Source organism: Mastigoproctus giganteus, chromosome 8, assembly GCF_048544385.1.
Source record: "Mastigoproctus giganteus isolate SK-2022 chromosome 8, ASM4854438v1, whole genome shotgun sequence".
Classification (NCBI taxonomy): Eukaryota; Metazoa; Arthropoda; class Arachnida; order Uropygi; family Thelyphonidae; genus Mastigoproctus; species Mastigoproctus giganteus.
In genome coordinates this window covers 191,105,626-191,112,613 of record NC_143582.1, presented here as the reverse complement: position 1 = coordinate 191,112,613, position 6,988 = coordinate 191,105,626, and positions in this window count along the sequence as shown.

Genomic DNA, 6,988 nt, shown 5'->3' with positions numbered 1-6,988 from the left:
TTTCAAGAAAAGGGTGAACAGAAAGTGGACATGGAAGAGCCCAAATGGATTAACAACTAATGAAATCGACTTCATCCTCACTAACAGAAGATATATCGTGAATGATGTTACTGTCCTGAACAAGGTAAATGTTGGAAGTGATCACAGAATGGTAAGATGCACACATGATATAGATGTAAGAAAAGAAAGGAAAAAACTGACTCGAATAAATAATACAAAGGTCTTTGAGATAACAGAAGAGGAGAAAAGGCAGTATGTACTGGAACTTAAGAACAAGTTTCAGCTTCTGCAAACTGTTCAGGACCAAGATATGAACAAGAATATTACAACTTTATGAAAGTGATAAAGCCCAAGAAACTTATAGGTAAAAAGAAATCCAAAGAAGTAAAAATCGGTCAAGAAACACTTGTCATGATGAACCGAAGACGACAAATGAAGAGCAAGAAAAACACTGACAAGGAGAAAATTGAGTATACTGAGTTATGCAAAGCCATTAGAAAGAGACTCAGAGAGGACATAAGAAAATTTAACACAAGAAAAGTAGAACAAGCATTAAGGGAAAACAAAGGATTTAAATCAGCAGTCATGAACAGTAATACAGAAAGATAAATGAAACTGAAACTGAAGAATAGCAATGGTGTACTTATGAATAGCAGAGAAGGCATAATTCAAATAATAGAAAACTACTATAAAGAGTTATACAAGGAGCGAGGGAATGCTGCCAGGAGTGGGGAAGATGGATCGCAAATTAGTAACACATACAACATACCTGATATCCTTCCTGATGAGGTAAAACATGCATTGAAGAAAATGAAGAATCAGAAATCACTGGGGAAGATGAAGTTACTGTAGAGTTGTTAAAATTGGGAGGAAGAGACATGACACAAAAACTGGCAAGACTCTTCACAAAATGCATTAGAAAAGGTGTGACACCTAAGGAGTGGAATCATACAATCATAGTTTTGCTGCATAAGAAATTAGATAAATTAGAAATTATAGACCAATTAGCTTGTTATCCCACTTCTACAAGTTGTTCACAAGGATCATTACTAACAAATTAGAAAGAATACTTGATGAGAATCAACTGAAAGAGCAAGCTGGCTTTAGGACAGGATTCTCAACTATGAATCACCTTCACATAATGTCACAGCTATTGGATAAAGAAAATGAATATAAAACACCATTATGCCTGGCATTTGACTCCATACAGCATAAGGCAATGTTTCGGGCACTGGAAAGACAAGGCATAGATACCCCATATATTATGATTTTGAAGAAAATATATGAGAATTTTATTTTATGAGTCCTTTATTAGACTACACAATGACAGTAGTAAATTTAAAATTGAGAAAGGGGTTCGACAAGGAGACACAATATCTCCGAAGTTGTTTACTGCTGCCCTTGAGGAAGCTTTCAGAAGATTAGACTGGTCACAGAAAAGAGTCAGTGTGAATGGAGAGTACCTAAACCATTTACGATTTGCAGATGATGTTGTGGTCATAAGCCACAATCCCAAAGACTTAGAGTAAAATCTTAATCAGTTATGCAGAGTTAGTAAGGATTTTGGACTAAAGATGAATATGGCTAAAACAAAAGTAATGATGAACAAGTATGCCACAGAAAGGGATATAATCATTGAAGGAGTAGTAATTGAAAAGGTGGAGTCATATACTTATCTGGGACAAGTCATTAGCTGTAATAATGTTAAATGGCTGGAAGTCAAGAGAAGAATAAATTTTGGATGGATAGTATTCAGGAAACAGTGACATACTGAGGAGCAATATCCCAATTTGTCTGAAACGTAAAATAATGAACCAATGTATGCTCCCCACCATGACTTATGGAACTGAAACTTGGGCACTCACCAAAAGAATGGAAGAGAAGTTGAGAACTACACAGCAAAAAATGGAACAAATTATATTGGGAATTAGATCAGACTGTTAGATAAGAAGAGAAACACATGGATTAGGCAGCAAACTCAAGTAAAGGACATTCTTATCAAAACTAAAGAACTAAAATGTTCTTGGACAGGACGCATAGCTCGAAGACATGATGACAGATGGACTAAGAAAATAACAGAATGGTACCCAAGAGGAGCTAAGAGAAAACCTGGAAGACAACAACGGAGATGGACAGATGAAATTCATGAGTTGGTGGGTAGTAAATGTATGGCCATTGCACAAAACAGAAGAAATTGGAAAGTTGCTGGAGAGGCCTTCCTGCAGTGGATTGAAAATGGCTGATGTTGTTGTAAATACACCACAGTTCACCATAAGTAGTGTAAAGGCATTCTTTAATTTTATCTCATATTGTAAATACCTTCACGAGATACCAGGTATTGCACTACTTTAAATAAACAATGCCAAATGGATGTCAGATGAACTAATGAAGCCTGATTATGTATTTAATTTATCTCATATTGTGACTACCTTCACGAGATACCAAGTATTGCACTACTTTGAATAAACAATGCCAAATGGATGTCAGATGAATTAATGAGTCATGGCAGAGAAGAAAAATGCACGGGATGCATATAAATTATCAGGCGACACAGAAGCCTATGGCAGATATAAGCCAGAATGTAATCAAGTCGCAAAGGCTGATTACAACAAGAAATCCTTGGCAAAAGATGCAAAGAAAAACAGCAAAGATTTCTTTACTTATGTAAACTCTATTGTCAGGGAAACAGGGAACATGCTTTGTAAAAAGAATAGGTGGAACAGTACACGTTGGCACTAATGATATCAAGAGTAGGAGACCGGCAGAATTGCTTAACAAGTACAGGTCACTGTTGAAAAAAAGCCGTGAAATAGGGTTGAATTTGAAAGTGTCTGCAATTCTGCCCAGACACGATAGGAGGGAGTATATGATGAGAGCCTTGTCGATCAATTCGGCCCTGGAAAGATTGTGCAGGGCTCAAGGGGTAGAATTTTTTTCAGCCTGGACTGTACTTGTTAACAGGAGAGATTGCTTCTACAGGGATGGAATACACTTAAATAGAAAGGGTGCAAGAATATTTGCTGATGCTATCGAGGCAGTGTTAGGTGGGTCGGAAAACTGCTAGCTTGGGGGGATACAAAGACGAATAGATTAACAGTAGCCACTGGCAGAGGTGAAAGAGATTCTTGCACTGCTTCTATTGGAATGAGCAGAAGCCTGAAAAACAAGATTCAGGATATTTCAGAGACTACTGGGAGTCATTGCGGTACAAGTAAACACATGGGTTGTGTTAGGGTAGCTAAGAATAGAAATAGGTGCATGTATACTTGCGTGTACACCAATGCTAGGAGTTTAGTAAATAAATTTGATGAATTTGAGGTATTGCTCAAAACATCAAAGGCAGATATTGTTGGGATATCAGAGACTTGGTGTCACACAGATATAAGGAATGCAGAACTGGAATTTGGGGAGTACAACGTCTACAGAAAGGATAGACTGGATAGGAAGGGAGGAGGGGTTATGCTATTAGTTAAGAAATACATAAAATCTAAGGAAGTGAAGCCAGTGGACATTGCTGGACAGTGCAGTGCCGAGTCAGTTTGGTGTGACATAAGCATTGGGAGATCAAAATTGAGAGTAGGAGTGTGCTATAGGCCTAATGACTCTGATGAGTATAATAAGAAACTGTACAGAGAAATAGAGTGGGCCAGTAAATCAGAGAGTCTTATAATGGGAGATTTTAATTTCCCAGATATTGACTGGAGTTTGGGGGCTGGTCACTCACACACTAGCAAGGCTTTTGTGGATTTATTGGATGATTGTTTTCTACATCAGCATGTTCGGGAGGCAACTAGAGGGAGGAATACTCTTGATTTGATTATCAGCAGTGATTCTTCATGCATTAAGAATCTGCAGATAAATGAACCACTAGGTGGCAGTGATCACAGTGTGCTGAAGTGGGATTTACTCAAAGAGGTAACTACCATTAGGGGTAAAGGGAAGGGTTATTGCTTTCATAAAGGCGACTACGATGGACTGAGACAGTATTTAAATTCTATACAGTGGGACCAACTGATGATGTTACCAACAGCAAATGCAAAATGGGAAGCATTCAAAGAACTTATCTTGGAAGCTACTAGTCTTTACATACCAACTAAGAAATATTGTTCAAGGTTTAGGCCTAAATGGATGTCAGATGAACTGATGAGGCATATGGCAGAGAAGAAACATGCATGGGATACATACAAATTAACATATGACACAGAAGCCTATGATAGATACAAGTTGATCTGTAACCAAGTTACAAAGATGGTTAGGCAGGCGAAGGCAGAGTACGAGAAATCTTTGGCAAGGGATGCAAAGAAAAACAGCAAAGAGTTCTTTACTTATGTAAACTCTAGAAGGAAGGGGATGAATCAGATTGGTCCACTTGATATTGATGGGTCAAGTGTTGATGATCCTGCTCAGGTAGCTAACAAACTAAATGAATATTTTGCATCGACATTCACACATGAGGAGTTATTTAGCGAGGGGAAAGCCAGGGGTGTATTCAACTCTAGCAGTAAGCTAGAGAATCTTGTAATAACTGAGAGTAAAGTGGAGGAGAAACTGTTGAAGATAAACACAAGAAAGGCACCTGGGGTGGATGGGATCTATCCAGTTATATTAAAGGAGGCAGCAGAGGAAGTAAGCAAACCCTTAGCCATAATTATGAGAGCTTCCTTGGACTCAGGGGAGGTACCCGCAGACTGGAGATGTGCAAATGTGTCCCCAATTCACAAAGGAGGATCAAAGGCTGACACAAGCAATTATAGACCTGTGAGTTTAACTTCTGTTCCAGGAAAATTAATGGAGGCACTAGTTAAAGCAGCACTGCAGGATCATTTAGACAAGACTTCAGTTATAGCTCGGACACAGCATGGTTTTGTTAAGGGGAAGTCTTGCCTGACCAATTTGATTGGATACTATGATGCAGTCACAAAGGAACTGGATGCAGGGAATAACTTTGATATTATATACTTGGATCTTAGAAAGGCTTTTGATACTGTTGCACATGGAAGACTGCTGCACAAATTGGAGCAGTGACATTGGAGGCAAATTGCTGCTGTGGATAAAGGGGTGGCTGAGGGGGAGAAGACAGAGAGTGGTAATCAATAGACACTGCTCATCGTGGACTAATGTTATTAGTGGAGTCCCTCAGGGCTCAGTGTTGGGTCCATTATTGTTTTCTGTATTCATAAATGATATTGTTGATGGTATAGCAAGCTTAATGTCGAAGTTTGCAGACAATAGAAAGGTAGGCAGGGTTGTCAAGGACACTACTGACACTATGCTGCTGCAACAGGATCTGGAAAGGTTGAGCAGATGGGCTGAGAGGTGGCAAATGAAGTTTAACATTGACAAATGTAAAGTACTACACATGGGAAACAGCAACCCCAGAGCAACGTATGAACTCTGTGGTACTACACTGACAGTGGTAGAGAATGAAAGGGACCTGGGGGTTGTTGAGCAGGCAGATATGAAGTTCTCTGAGCAGTGCAGACGGGCTGCAAGAGTAGCTCATGGTGTATTGTCAATGATATATAGGAATTTTTCTAGCAGGGATAAGGAGGTGATTATTCCCTTGTATAAGGCAATGGTCAGGCCACACCTAGAGTACTGTATACAGGTCTGGAGGCCTCATTTCAAGATGTAGAGCTGCTGGAACGAGTACAGAGAAGGGGAACAAGATTAGTGAATAGACAAAGGGCTGCTCTTACGAAGAAAGGCTTAAGTTTTGCAAATTACAGTGTCTGGAGACTAGGCACCAGCGAGGTGATCTGATAGAGGTGTATAAAGCATTGAATGGTTTGAGCATGCTCAATGCTGATGGGATTCTTCCTCTCGCTCAGAATAATCACCTGAGAGGGCTTAAATTCAAATTGAGGAAAGACAGATGTAGGATAGACGTGCGGAAATTTGCCTTAGCCAGCGAGTGGTTGGTTGGTGGAACAGACTTCCATCCCTTGTCGTGTAAGTTGATAGCCTAAATAAGTTTAAGGCTCAGCTGGACAGGTATTTTGAACGAACAGAGGGGTGAAGTGGAAGTGGGTTTTTTTTTTTTTTTTTTGCCTGATGCTGCATAAGCTTGCTTTCTTGTATCAAATGCCTCTACTAATGCTAACTCTAGAAGGAAGGGATCAGTCAAATTGGTCCACTTGATATCAGTGGTTCAACTGCCAACGATTCTGCTCAGGTAGCTGACAAACTGAATGAGTATTTTGCATCTACGTTCACACATGAGGAATTCTGTAGGGAAGTGATACCAGCTCATCAAACTCTAATAGGGAGCTAAATGATGTTATAATAACTGAGAGCAAAGTGGAGGAAAAATTGTTAAAGTTAAACATAAAGACACCTGAGGTGAATGGGTTCTATCCAGTTATATTAAAGGCAGCAAAGAAAGTAAGCAAACCCTTAGCCATAATTATGAGAGCATCTTTGCACTCAAGGGAGATCCCCATTGAATGGAAATGTGCAAATGTATTTCCAATTCACAAAGCAGGATGAAAGAGTGACACAAGTAATTACAGACCTGTTAGTTTAACTTCTGTTCTGGGGAAAACAATGGAGCTACTGATTAAAGAAGTGATGCAGGATCAAATAGACAAGACTGCATAAATAGTTCAGACACAGAATGGGTTTGTTCAGGGGAAGTCTTGTCTGATCAGTTTGATTGGATACTATGATGTGGTTACAAAGGAACTGGATGTAAAAAATTATTTTGATATCATATACTTAGATTTCAGGAAAGCTTTTGATACTGTTGCACATGAAAGACTGCTGAACAAATTGGAGCAGTGTGGCATTGGAGGCAAATTGCTACTATGGATAAAGGGGATGGTTGAGTAGGAGAAGACAGAGAGTGGTAATCAATGGACACTCCATTCTTTGTGGACTAATGTTATTAGTGGAGATCCCCAGTGTTCAACATTAGGTCCATTGTTGTTTTCTGTATTTATTAATGATATTGATGATGGTATATCAGGCTTAATGTCTAAGTTTGCAG